A 14,118-nucleotide genomic window follows, 5' to 3' on the forward strand; every position below is an offset into this window, starting at 1 on the left:
GCCCCGTAGGGGAGGTGGACCGCCCCCGGATATACTGGTCTGTGTCCACGATTTTCAGCTCAAGGAGAGGATCCTCAAGAAAGCGCGAGGAATCTCCGACCTACAGTTCCGGGGACATCGACCGCAACTCTATCAAGATCTGGCGGCAACGACCCTTCAGAAGCGGAGAGAGTTCAGACCGGTGACGGCGTTTCTACGGAATCGCAGCATCCCTTACTCCTGGGGCCACCCTTTCCGCATAGTCTTTAGATGGCAGAATAAGTTAGTGCAGCTCCGCTCCTTACAAGCAGCAAAGGATCTACTGGGCATTGAGGATGAGGCCCCGGCCTCGAGGGCGAGCAGCCCCTCGTCGAGGAGACGACATCGGTCCTCCTCTTGGCACAGAGTGGGTTCGGCATCGGACCGAGGGAGGCCTGATCGAGCTACCAGCCTACAGGAGAGGGGAGATGCAGTAGCCTCCGTTGCCTCAGCGACACTGACATCTTCACAGCAGAGCTCCGGAGCGGCCTGACTTATGGGCTGTTGCTCAGTGGGCGCCGGAGGGGCTCATGCACTCAGGTTCCGTGGGTATGATGGTACTTTGTGAGAAGACACCCCGGACCGAGGCCATGGGAGTCCCACATGGAATCTCCCACCCCCTTCCTGGTGACTATTCGGTGCGCTGCACTGATCCGGGACGCTTCGTTGAGACTGATGAGTATATCTGTTTGTTTTTGAGTTGGGGTTGGGTTTGGGGGGGGGGACTGGGGGTGTTGTGGGGAGTCTGGTGGAGGGGGGTGGGCGGGCAGGGTCGTGGTGGCGCCTGGTATGAATGTGAGATACGTCTTTTTCACGCTGTGTATATGCTGCTGGAGCTCTTGCGAACTAGGCCTTGGGGAGTGATTGTGGATTGGGAGACCTTTGTTGCTGACTTTAAGTTGCCAGATGTGGACAAAGGCTTGGAATTCGGTGGAGATCCGATCATGAGGGTGCCGATGGTCTGGAGGGGTGGGTTTCTTGGGTGCTGGAGTAGGGGGATGACATTAGCATTGACTGTGAGGATGTGGGCTCTACCTTGCAGTTATGCCGTTTAGCATTGGGACGTGGAATGTCAAGGGACTCAACTCTCCTCAGAAGCGCCAAAAAGTATGGAAATATATTGCTGAGCATCACTTAGATATTGTGGGGCTCCAGGAGACCCATCTGGCACGCAAGGACGAACTCCGCCTGCGCCATAGGAATTTCCCACTGGTCTATAGATCCTCTGCATCCACCAAACACAGGGGAGTGGCGCTTCTCTTTCGAGCATCTCTGCATTTCCAACCCTTGGGGGTTAGTGGGGACAAGGAAGGGAGGTGGCTTATGGTCAAGGGAGTGCTTGATGGAGTGACTTGTACATTTGTGGTGATATATGTCCCCAACGCGGGGCAGAATGCCTTTCTTCGTGCAGTGCTTGATAAGGCAGGGGAGTTTGCTGAAGGCCTCATGGTGCTTTTGGGGGACTTCAATATGATTTGGGACGGTGATTTGGATACCTCTAGAACGCAGAGGACGGGTGCTGGGGTTTTTTCTGTTGAGAATCGAACAGTGCTGAGTGAACTTGGCTTGGTTGATTGCTGGAGATTTCTGCACCCCCGCTCGCGCGACTACACGTTCTTCTCCCATGTTCATCACACTTACTCCAGGATTGACCATATCTTTGTGAGCCAGGCACTGCAGGGAGCGATCCGGGACTGTAGCCTTTTCCCTCTGTTGGTTTCGGACCACAGCCTGCTGTTACTGGGGTTGCACTGGGCCTCCGGGGGGGACGGGGTGAAGAAATGGTATTTCCCGCCGGCTCTGGTCAGGGATGACGCCTCCTGCAAGGCATTGCGCAAAGCAATTAGGGAGTTTTGGACTCTCAATCCGGCATCAGACACCTCCCTCTTTAACACCTGGGATGCGGGTAAGGCCTCTATAAGGGGCACATGCCTTCACCTAAATGCTAACCTCAATAGGTTGAGGCGGAAGGAAAGGGAGGAATTGGAGGCAGAATTGGCTACCTTGGAGCAGGCCCACAAGGATAAGCCGTCTAGACTCACGCTAAGGCCACTAACTGCAGTGCGGGGTAAGCTGAGGGCCCATTACGCTAATCGGGCGGAATTTACTTTGCTTCGGCTTAGGCGTATCTCCTACTCCCAGGGGAATAAGATAGGCAGGCATCTGGCTCGTCAGCTGCGTGATAAGTGAGAGAGGGAATATATAGGTGGCATACAGGACTCCTCTGAGACGCCTTGCCACAACGATGCGGATAAGGCCCGTCTATTCGGCCGGTTCTAGGAGTCGTTGTATAAAGGCGATTCTCTTGACCAAGCGGCGCAGGATCGCTTTCTGGCTGCCCTCCCCATTCCGCGAGTCTCGAAAGAATGGAACGAACAACTTATGGCCCCCATCTCTAGAGAGGAGGTATTGGAGACTATCGGAAACCTTAAGCTCCACAAAGCTCCCGGTCCGGATGGGTACACAGCATTATTCTACAAAACCTTTGCTACGGAACTCTGCGAGTTCTTGGTACCCCTTTTCAACGCAATGGCTGTCTCGGGCTGCACCACGGGCTCCATGTCCGAGGCGGTGATTTCCGTGATCCCTAAACCAGGGAAGGACTTATCCCTCTGCTCGTCTTACCGCCCGATAGCCTTGCTCAACATAGATGCTAAGCTATACTCCGCTATCCTGGCACATAGACTCCGGGATTTGATGCCGTCCATTATTCACCCGGATCAATCGGGTTTCATCAAGGGGCGTCAAACGCACGACAACTTGCGGAGGGTGATTCACCTCATTGAAAAGGCCTCGAAGTTCCGTCTCCCAGCTGTCTTGGTGGGGCTCGATGCTGAAAAAGCTTTTGACCGGGTGGACTGGAACTTCATGTTCCGCGCTCTGGAAGCTTTTGGGTTCTTGCCACAATTCATCACCATGATCCGAGCGAATTACAGCACTCCATGCTCCAGAGTGATGGTTAATGGGCACCGCTCGGCTGGCTTTGCCCACACCAGGGGCACGGGACAGGGCTGCCCTCTTTCTCCCTTGCTCTTTGCCTTAAGCATCGAACCCCTGGCCATCGCGATGCGCGAACAAGAGCAGATAAAGGGACTTCCCTTTTCAGGTGAGCAGCATAAAATCTCCCTTTTTGCGGATGATGTGCTGCTTTCTGTAGGAGACCCAGCGCAATCTCTGCCGCACATTCGAACTCTGCTCTCCGACTATGAGGAGGTGTCCGGATTCAAGATTAACTTCGACAAGTCGTTTGTCTTGAACTTAACGCTTCCGCAGGCCGAGCTGGAACGCTTACGTCCTCTTACGCCGTTGGCCTGGGCGTCAGCCTCCCTTCTCTATCTGGGGGTCCGCTTAACACCTTCTATTGACACCCTATTTGCAGCGAACTTTCCACCCATGTTATCGGCGGTGAGAGTGGAACTGGACCGGTGGAAACCAAAATACATTACTTGGCTGGGTAGGATCCACGCCATTAAGATGGTCCTCCTTCCTAAATTTTTATACCTCTTTCAGGCCCTCCCCATACCGATGGAATTAGACTTCTTTCGACGATTGAAAACCCTCTTGCTGAAATTCATCTGGCAGGGGGGACGGGCACGCCTCGCTTATGCGACCTTGCGGCGCCCGCGGGAGGAGGGTGGAGTGGGCCTCCCGGATATGCACCTGTACTACAAGGCCGCACAATTGAGGGTCATGGTAGAGTGGTCGCAACAGGAATCTGAAAAACACTGGCTACACATGGATAGGAGCGTGGCTGGGAGGTCGATCTGGGACCTGGCTTGGAAGCCCAAACCAGACAGACCTAAGAATGCCTACATCAGCACTCCCACTGGCACGGTTCTAAAGGTATGGGACACAGTATCAGGAGATGAGCGCTGGACATCATTCCCCTCCCCCTTCACACCGTTGCACTTCAATCCGGCTTTCCCGCCGGCGCTGCTAGAAGGGCCATTTAGGGCCTGGAGGGAGGGCGGGTGTAGGGCCCTTACACACTTATTTCATGGCACGGTACCCCTCACATTCTCCAACTGTATGAGGGACTATGGTCTGCCGCCCACGGAGTGCTTCCGTTATGCCCAGCTGATTCACTGGGCGACCTCCCCTGGTCTAAGAGAGGCAGCTACGAGACCGCTCTCGCCCTTTGAGGCCTTCCTTCTACGGACCGCTACGATGAAGGGAACGATCTCCTTTCTGTATAAGCTCCTACTCCGCACATTGGTCTCCCCTCGTCCCCGCTATATGGAACACTGGGAGGGTCAACTGGGTAGGGACATAGAGGAGGGCGAATGGAAGGGACTCTGGAGGGACATTAGGGCCCACAATCACTCGGCGGACCTACGCGATGCCCATTTCAAAAGTATGTTTGATTGGTACCTTTACCCCTCGAAACTCCATCGCATATTCCCAGCGACCTCGGATCGCTGCTGGAGGGGCTGTGGCCTACTAGGAGATTTCCGCCATATATGGTGGGACTGTCCAATCATCCGACCCTTTTGGGCCGAAATTCTGTCACATATCAAAGACATGTTGGGATACCCGATTCCGGACTCCCTCTCCTTTGTCATCTTGGGTCTCCGAGATCCGCTACTGGAACACCAAACGAAAGCAGATAAACACATTTTGTGGCTATGCCTCGGAGCGGTCAAGCTTACCCTGGCTGCGGCCTGGAAAAAAGCAGCGGCCCCGGCTTTGTCGCTATGGCACGCAAAGCTATGGAGGTTGATGAGCATGGAGAGAATGGCGGATATCTTCTTGGGCAATTTTAAGAATTTTATGTTCCGATGGGGTCCGCTTGTCAGATTCCTATCGAATGGTTTACTGTCTGCTGTTTGCCCATCAGCCCTGCGAGCGCTCCACCTTTTCCAGGTTTAATTAGGTGATTGCTGTGAATGCGTGAGGCAGGAAGATACTGTTGGCTGGCGCCACCACGTGGGGGGGGGACACCGGGGAGGGGGGAAGGGAAGGAATTTGAGGGGGGTTTTATCTTAGTTGCGGCCTAGCTTACTGGGGGGGACCCTAGCTTTCCCAGGGACCATCACGGGGTACTTAGTATACTGAGATGGCGCCTTTCGGGGTGGACTCAGCAAAGACACTGTGGAACTCCGGGCAGTTGACACTCCTAGTAACCACCGACTTACTAGATTCCGCTCTGTGCGATGAACGGTGCCCCGTGGCTCTGCCTGGGTACGTTGGGAGTATTGATGGGCTACTGTGTATATTACTGCAATGTTGCCGCCTGTTCTTCTGTCTTTTCTTATTCCTTTTTCAAATGCAATAAAAACAACTTTTACAAAAAAACATTCAGAGGTGCAGGAATAAAACATGATGCAAGGAAATACATTCAGAGGTGCAATAACCATACAATTGCGCAAAACCTACATAAGCCACCACCCGTGGCAGTCCCTAGGCCAACTGGCCTTGTTGGGGCTAGAACGCCCTGAGTCTCAATGTCAGGGCCTAAACGATGCAGGGGCCCACTACTTGCTGGGCCCCTGGGAACACTCACAAGGGCCTAAACGTTGCAGCTGGCACTAAGTGCTGCGCAGCTGTGAAGGCCGGGCACCACGGTGCCCTCGCTGTCCCACACAGGGACTCTCTCCTGAAATTGCGCCTAAACGGTGCAACTGCCCACTAATTGCTGGGTAGCTGGAGAAAAACTGCGACAGGGCTCTCGCTAGCCCTTAGGAGACAAAACTGCGCCAAACTGTAGGAGCCGCACAGGCTCTGGGCAACACTACACAGACGTTGGAGCCACACAGGCTCTTGACACAGCTGGGGGCCGTTGGAGCCATCTGGCTCTATAAATACCCAGGCCCCAAACGTTGGAGCTCTCAGGCTCTGGCCACCAAACAAAATGCGGCTTGGGCCCTCACTGGCCCTCTGAGCCACACAGGCTCTCTAAACAATTCTGCCCCCAAGTTGGAGCCATCAGGGCTCGAAAACACGAGTATGCCGCCTGGAGCCTTGCAGGCTCGTAAATATCGATGCGGCATTGGAGCCTCTCAGGGCTCTACGTACGTTGGGGCGACCCACTGCCTACCGGGGCCGCCCTTGAAGCCCTCGTGGCTTCGCACTGACAATGGGCGCGAGCTCGCGCCACTGGGGGGGGGCGCGGACACCGACAATGTGTCCCAGCGCCCCTCCCTTCTCCTCTGCCCCACTCTGCCCGGCCCTCAGCCCAGACTCACCGGGACTCCGACGCGGGGCGGTCTCTTCTTCTGGGCAGCGGGGGCTCCTCTTCCACCACGGAGCCCTGCCGGCACACTCAGCTGCTCTCTCTCCTCTCGCTGCAGGGCTCCCTCGACACACGGGAGCCCTGTTCACCGGCCATTTTTCTTCCTCTGCTTCTCCGGGGCTCCCTCCGCACACGGGAGCCCCGCACCGACCCACGCAGCTCCTCCACTCACCGGGGCACGGTCAGATGCCTCGGAGCTCCCGCGACGGCTTCTCGGGAGCGGAGTCTTGCTTCGGGGGCTGGGCCAATCCCAGCGCGGCCCTGCGGCGAGCCTCCGCTGACGTCAGCGCTTCCTGGGCCAATCAGGACGCGACTTTCTCGTCGAGCCCTCTGCTAAGGCCCAATCCGTGCGCGGCTTTCCCGGATCAGCCGCCAATCAGCAGGCAGTCCCTTCGGTGCAATCTTCGCGGCTTTGGAGCTGCGGCGGTGATTTCCCAGGCAGATGCAAGCCCCGGGCCGCGGCAATCACGGCGTGGGCAGCCGAAGTTAAATAAAATTAAAAATAAGCGAGGTGGGCACTCGCTAGGGCAAATAAAGCGCTCCCAGCACTAATGGCCTGAATAAGCGCTCCCCAGCGCTAGAGCCCTTCCCAAAGTCCAGGATCATCCAGAGATGGAGCTAGCAGCTCCTAAGAACCAGGGAAAGGTCCATCAGGTGCCCAGGGGCTGGGCAGAGCCCAGGGATTTCCCTGAGCCCAAGCAGCAGCAGCCCCTGGCAGATTCAAGTTGAAAACAAGAACAAATTGGAAGGGAACACAGCCCCTTCTTATACACAGAAAAGGCTTTGAAGTCTTTTGAAGTTTTTGTGTAAGCGAGCCCTAAGCCCTGGGTGTATCTGGTTTCCCTCTCCTGTCAGCCTCAGGTCAGAGGTGACAGTGGGTTATCAGGAGGGAGAGCCATCAGGGGTGGGCCGCCAGGCACAGCCTGGTTCCACCAGACGCTCTTTCCTCCCCTCCCTAACAGCAGATGGGGGCCTTTCATCTATGGCTGACTCAGACCCCCTCCTCCAGACAGTCCATCTACCAGCAGGCCCAGGCATCCAGGGCCAGGCCCATCAGCCAATCACGTGCTAGCAGACTCACTACACAATTATGCCAACTTCTAAAAGTGGCGCTTCTGGACTAGATACAGCCGTGCCGCATATACCATTATGCAGCATTCAGTCTCACGAGTTCACACATATCAAACTCGCCCCTGCACTCCCCACGCATCAGGAATCTACCATGGGCATACATATTTCCCATTCATTCCTATGGGAGGGCAGGGCGCTCACCATCCATACACAGAAAGCACACGCACTTTACACTGTACCACAGTGAAAAAGTGCGCAGAGGCCTAAAATCACCAACCCAGGTTCCAAAAACAGGCTAGGAAAAAGCAAAAAGTCACGGGGTGAACCTGCCCAAAGGACCGGGTCCAACAGATAATAATCTGTCCTACATCAGTATCAGAAGTGGCCCATAAAGTACTTGGAAGGGAGGCTAATGCATCGGCTTCCTGAAGGGGGCACGATCTCTCAATCTCTGGGTAATTCTCATTCAAAACCCGCACCTCTTCAGGGGCGCAGCGTATGGTTGCTCGAAAATACTTGAGCATATCAAGTCCCACAATATTATCTGGTGTATTTGGAGACAACAAAAATGGACATGGGGCAGTGAACTTATCAATGTGAAATGGAAGGGGCTGGGACAATGGGCTAAGGGAAGGTGTTCCATCGAACCCTATTGATGTAATCGTTTCGCCAGGCAGGGGAGCCCTTGGAACCAATTGTTTGGACAGAGCGCTACGAGTAGCTCCTGTATCGACCAGAAACTGATCAGTAGAACCCAAAACATGCGCTGAAATATATGGACCCCTTTGATCTACTGGTACTTCAACCGATTCCATACCCCATCCTACGCAATCCTATGCATACGTATTATCCTGAAACTCAGAAGACTCACCCTCAGCTATATGATACTGGTTCCATCTATCAAAAGTATTATAGTCAGCCTGACCACGACCCCTAGTTTCAAACCTACCACGATCATTCGCTCCACCCCTTAGACCTGAATAACTATTCCGAAACCTATTATTTCCTCGACCACGCTGAATACGCTGTTCTCGAAGCACCGGACAATCTGAAAGCCAATGTCCAAACTGTTTACAGTATGCACACTGATCTGCAGAGAGATCAGAGCGGGAAGAAGGCGGGCCAGAAGACCCACGTCTACCCCTATCATTTCCCCTCGGCTGCGTAGCGTAAACCTGAGCCAACATCACCTTCGTCTTCAAATCTTTTGCCTTTTTATCACTACTTTCCTTAGCCTCCAATTCCTGTCGTTCAAGAAGCGGGAGTTGCAGTGGTCCATGAACTTTCACTAGCCTTTAAACGTTTTGCAATCTCCGGTAGGAGATTAGCTACATACTTATCAACAAACAAATGCCTGCCCATGTCCTCTGTTAATAATTGACCACTGTAATCATGGAACGCTTCCTCGAAGCGTGTAAAGAAATCAGAGACTGATTCATCTGGCTTCTGTTTACAAGAGGCCAACATCGTCCAATCAATCTTTTTAGGGGGAATGAGCGTTTTTAATTTATTCAAAATAGCCGCCGGGAGCTCTAAAATAAATTTGTATGGCTTACACGCGGGTTCTCTATCCAAATCGGCCTGTGCTAGATCCCTCCAATCTGCACCTAAAATCTGTCGATCATCAAACTTACGAATTGCCCTCCACATATCGTGAGGCAATATTAACCCAAAGAAAAGATCAATATCAACTAATGTCATGACACATGAAGAAATAGCTCCGTCTACTCCCTCATAGAAAGCTGCCGGATTTTTGCGCGGGTCAGGTAAAGCTGTTTTAATCGCCATAACATCCGCTCTATTCCAAGGAGTATAAACCCAATTATATATGAAATAGCCCTTCGAATCCGCAGACAACTTATCATCATCTGTACCTTGACCTTTGGGAGGGGCATACAAAGGCGCAGCTTCTCGCATAGGCATAACATGAACTGTATCACTCTTATCTGCTCCAAAGATAGGGCACTCCCTGGATTCAACCGTCGATCCAGACGGAGTCGAACCCGATGTCTGTTTCAACGCCCGTAGTCGTAACGTCTCGTCCCGTAGCTGAACCAGACGCCGGAAGAGACCATCTGCGTCTGCGAGAACAAAAACACCTTTAGGTAAATTTTCACAACCAACTGCTATATCCTTGGATTCCAACTTAGATGAATACTTTCTAAACCGTTCAACAACTTCTTGCCCGAAATGTTCCAGAAAATACAATTGCTCTTTTTCAGACCACTTACGCATACAATCTTTAATCTCTGAAATAGAAAAAACATCAACATTAAGTTTACGAGCCATCCCGCGTAATTCCGCAGATCGAGCAGTAGTAAGCATAGAACGGGTATCCCTCTTTTGATCCTGCTCCTCAGATGGATCAGGATCCACATCTGGGGCCGCAGGCATAATATACGGAGGCGGGCAACGATCTAACAATGAAAAATCATCAGATTCATTATTAAGGACAGGATAAAGAGGGCGTCGAATAGGAAACTGACCATTAATTTGTAAATTACGCTCTCGTATCTCCCTATCTTTCTGGTCCTGTAGTTCCTTATCCTGTAACTGTAAAGCTTTAACATGGGCAGCCTTTCGCTGCTCCTTGTCCGCCAAGGCTTGTACACGCTTCATTCGTTCACGCACCGCTTCCTCCCACATACGCACACACAATCAAACATATCTTGTCTAGACCTGCGCTGAAACAAACACTGCTCCACATACTGAACCTTTCGTAAATCAAACGACCCATGTAGTGGCCATTGAAACTCAAGATCGGCCTCAGTGTACTTATTCCATAATGTACTATACATAATAGGCGGAAGGCCAAATTTTATGTACATTTCACGATTAGGTGTTCCCTCTGGGGGAGCCGGCTGAGATTCATTTAATCGATAACTGGTACCATTTCCAAGACAGCACATTCCTCGGAGCGTGCTAAAAACAGGTATGTCAAAAATATCACGAAAACACGATATTACACTAAGTGGTACTTAAAGTGTTTTACACACGATGTGCCGTTCAAACAAGTACAAAATCAGAGAAATATCTCCATATTACCTGCCTATGTGAGGTGCACTCCACATTTAAAAAAAAAAATGTTTTTCATAGATCCAAATGTTAGCTAACTCAAACAAATCCAAAAAGCCACAGCAAGTGTCAGTAGACTACCTTACCAATCCAAAGCTTACCAAATATTCCAAATGTCCAGGTTCCAACTGCCAAGTTCTCGAATCGGCCAAACGGTCACTGCACGGCAACCCAATGATCAGGATCTCAGTCGAGGACCGGCACCACCTGGAAGGTCAGGTCGGAAGGAAAGGAAAAAACACCGCGGGTGCCAAGACTCGGGTCACTCAGTGGCAGCGCGCGTCCAGGGCGAGTTTCCAATCCTTCGTCCCGACCAATCCTTCGGGCATCCGAGTCGCCGATGAGTCCCTATTCGGGCGCCAATTTGTGGTATTGGGTTTCAACAGACCTACATACTCTGCAAAAACTCTCGATACCTTAGAATAGAAGTTGGCACGGAAACTGAAAATGCAAAAGACAAGTTTATTAAGACCCCATGGGGTGGTGGTACAATCCTACATTACCCTTCGGCAATGCAAGAAGTATCACCCCGAACATTGAATATGTAGCTTCTTTTATACAGTTTACAGAAATTCGAAAAATAGGCGGTACACACTTTACACAGTTTTAGGTACATATAAGGGCATTTTTGGAACACAGCCAACTTGTGGGAGGAGTTTAGTACCACTGGTCAGTTTGGAGAACATTCCTACGCAGTGACCGATCATTAACCTTGAAAGCCCGAATACGCATGTGCAGGCTTGACCATTACTAAAAATAGCCAGTTGCTGGGCAGACCAAATGGTCATCGGGAGAGAGAAAGGACAAAAGGGCATGCTGACCACGAGGCAGCGCATTCACTCAAAATGGAAGCCAGGAATACAAAATGGCCTCCGGAAAATAGTCAAGCTAACAGTGAAAAGTTTGTGTAGCTGAAGCAAATGCTAACCCAATCGCTGTCAAACTACGACAGTACCACAGTTATAGTGCTACTATCACTTGACTGTGTATATATGTGTGTATTATTTTTTTTTTTATTTTATATATTTTACAAAGTTTTATATGGCTCAAACTTGATCCGAATCGGGTATCAGAGCACTTTACATAGCACCAGTTGCATTACGTGAGGACACATTGATTTTTGTTAGGCATGGGAAGATTAAGTGATTTGACCAGAATCACAGGATGTTCAGCGTCAACATGTGTTTGTGTATATGTGTCTAATTGTACTCTTCGTGCATATTTTTTGCTAAATCTCCTTCCCGCTCTGAAAATCATTTTCTAATTTGTAGTGTTGTTATTGTGAGTACTGTATTAGGCAATTTTTTCTTCATTGTGGGTGGGGTGTGTGTTCTGGGCAAGGCCTTGTTGGCTCAGTGTATTTGAAAGCTCCATAAGTCATCATTTCACTACACGGAATGTAAAATATTTGTGAGGTAGAACTGGAGAGTCAGTACTGGATTGGTGCTTGTACAACTCTGTTGCTTTACTGTGTTTTTACTATCATCAAAAAATTCCAACGAATTTCTGATGCTTTGTGTCAGCTGCTCAGAGAGAACACAGCATTTTGTTAGAACAGCCTTATGCTTTGGGAGTTTGTTTATGCAGAACAAAATACTTGACCAAGTGGCACATCAAAACATGACACCTGCTCTGCAAAATTGATCGCCTTTAGCAGCTAGGCCCTAGGCCGCACAATCAGCGCCACTGAATGCGTAAAGATCCCCGCTTCCCTGGCCGGGATTCCTAAATCTGGCAGGTGGTCCTCTGCAAAGGGAGTGGAGGCCATAGTCGCTGCTGACCTGGCAGGAAGCCCACCTTGGTCTAAACAAGCCTTAAATCCTTCTGTCCAAACAAGGTCTAAGCATGCATACAATTATGCAGATCAATGATGTTAGCACAAGTACAATTTCAATATAGATATGTATATCTCATTCTCAGTACATATAATCCTATTGGAAGAAATAACTAGAGATGGAGCAACACAAATATCTATTTTCAAACATATAAAACTACTGCCACTCGAGCCACGTAGTGAAGGATGTGGCAAGTAAAGTATGGACAAAGCACTCAGTTCAAACACACATTCCACCATGCAGAAGAATGGTCTAACATTCATATCATGTTCGGCTTGCCAGAAAAAAATAAAATCACTAACGTGAATGAAAACAGAAAAAATGCGGCTGAATGCTAACCTCACCCCCGAAACAGGACAATTTGAGATCCAAGTGTCAAGTGTGAGTAAAACCAGGTAACGCCCGGTGATATTGAAATTAAAGTAATGCCATAATAACATAAGTAAAGTGAGCAGTGCATTGCATAGCTGCCAAGTAACCTCAGCTAATATTTGACATGTCTTTTATCCTGCTTTTGACATTGCAAGTAGGGACCCAAAAAGGGAAGGAGGCACAATGTTGTTTTATAAAATAAATAAATTATATAGCACAAACTTGACCGGAAGGTATCAGAGCGCTTTACATAGCACCAGTTTTGTTACAGATGGACACATTCATTTTTGTTATGCACGGGGAGATTAATTGATTTGCCCACAATCACAGGATGTTGAGCGTGGTTGCCGTGACTCAAACCTGGATCCCCGCAACCGAGGTCAACCACCCTAGCCCGGTAGGCTACGTTGTTAACTTAAAAGCTAGAATTGGCTGACGGTGTCATACATGAAATGGGGTTACTTGGCAGCCATGCAGGTGCCAAAGTCCTATTACAGCCAGACCTGTTTTTCAATTAGGCCGACTCAACATCACATTTTAAATTCCACAGCTTGAAAAAATGTGTATGTTTTCTTCAGCCCATTTCATATGCTTGTGATATTGTACATAATTTGGGGTTACCAGTTCATTCCATGTCACCAGGATATTATGCAGTCTTGGACTTGGCGACTACTAATCATTATCTGGGGTATTCGTAATGTATTGTGTAATAATATAATTTATATAGCTCCTCTAGTAGCCCTGACTAGGAATCAATCTGCATTAGCGCATGGTTTAGCATGTTGCACCAGGGGAGCGCCTGGTTGAAGTGGGGTTGAATTGCAATGTGGCCTGTGTGGGAAGTTAGTGCCATTATTGGCAACACACCCCACCAACACAACAACAGAGCATGCATGATGAATAAATAAATACACAACACACTTTTGTTTGGGGAAAATATTGCCACAGGTTTATTCCGTACAAAAGTATGCAATATGATGGGCAATCTTACGGGCGATCCAAGGGCAGGCAGCCGATACCAACGTATGCTGCCCTGTCTGCCTAATGAGCCAAGCACTGTGGAGAACCCAATCAGTGCTACACCTTATGGGGTGATCCCCTTTCCGGATCACGTGACACATTGGTCCCTTATTACTCACGCACCTTTCAGGGCCCCTTTCAGGGCGGAGCAAGCAATGTAAGCCCCCGGTTGTTCAGGCCCACAACTGCCCGAAGGACTAACGGGGCGCCAAGGTGGTTTTCCAGGAACCTGCCATGAGGCTCCTGGTATTTGGGTCTGGCACCCCTATTGTGCTGCGCGGAGGTACCCTTCTGTACCCATCTGCTTCCAGAACGCCCTGTAACTCCGCCTGCAACACATGTACCCAGCTGCGACCGGTAGTGGGAGTACCTGCCGGGCGGTGATGTGGGGAAGGGGGAGGGGCAGGTTGGTGGGTAGTAATGGATGGATTACGGACCTTAGCAGGTAAGTAAACATATATATAAATAAAACAAATTTTGTTGTGCACACTGCAT

The sequence above is a fragment of the Lissotriton helveticus genome, chromosome 9 (assembly GCF_964261635.1).
Source record: "Lissotriton helveticus chromosome 9, aLisHel1.1, whole genome shotgun sequence".
NCBI lineage: Eukaryota > Metazoa > Chordata > Amphibia > Caudata > Salamandridae > Lissotriton > Lissotriton helveticus.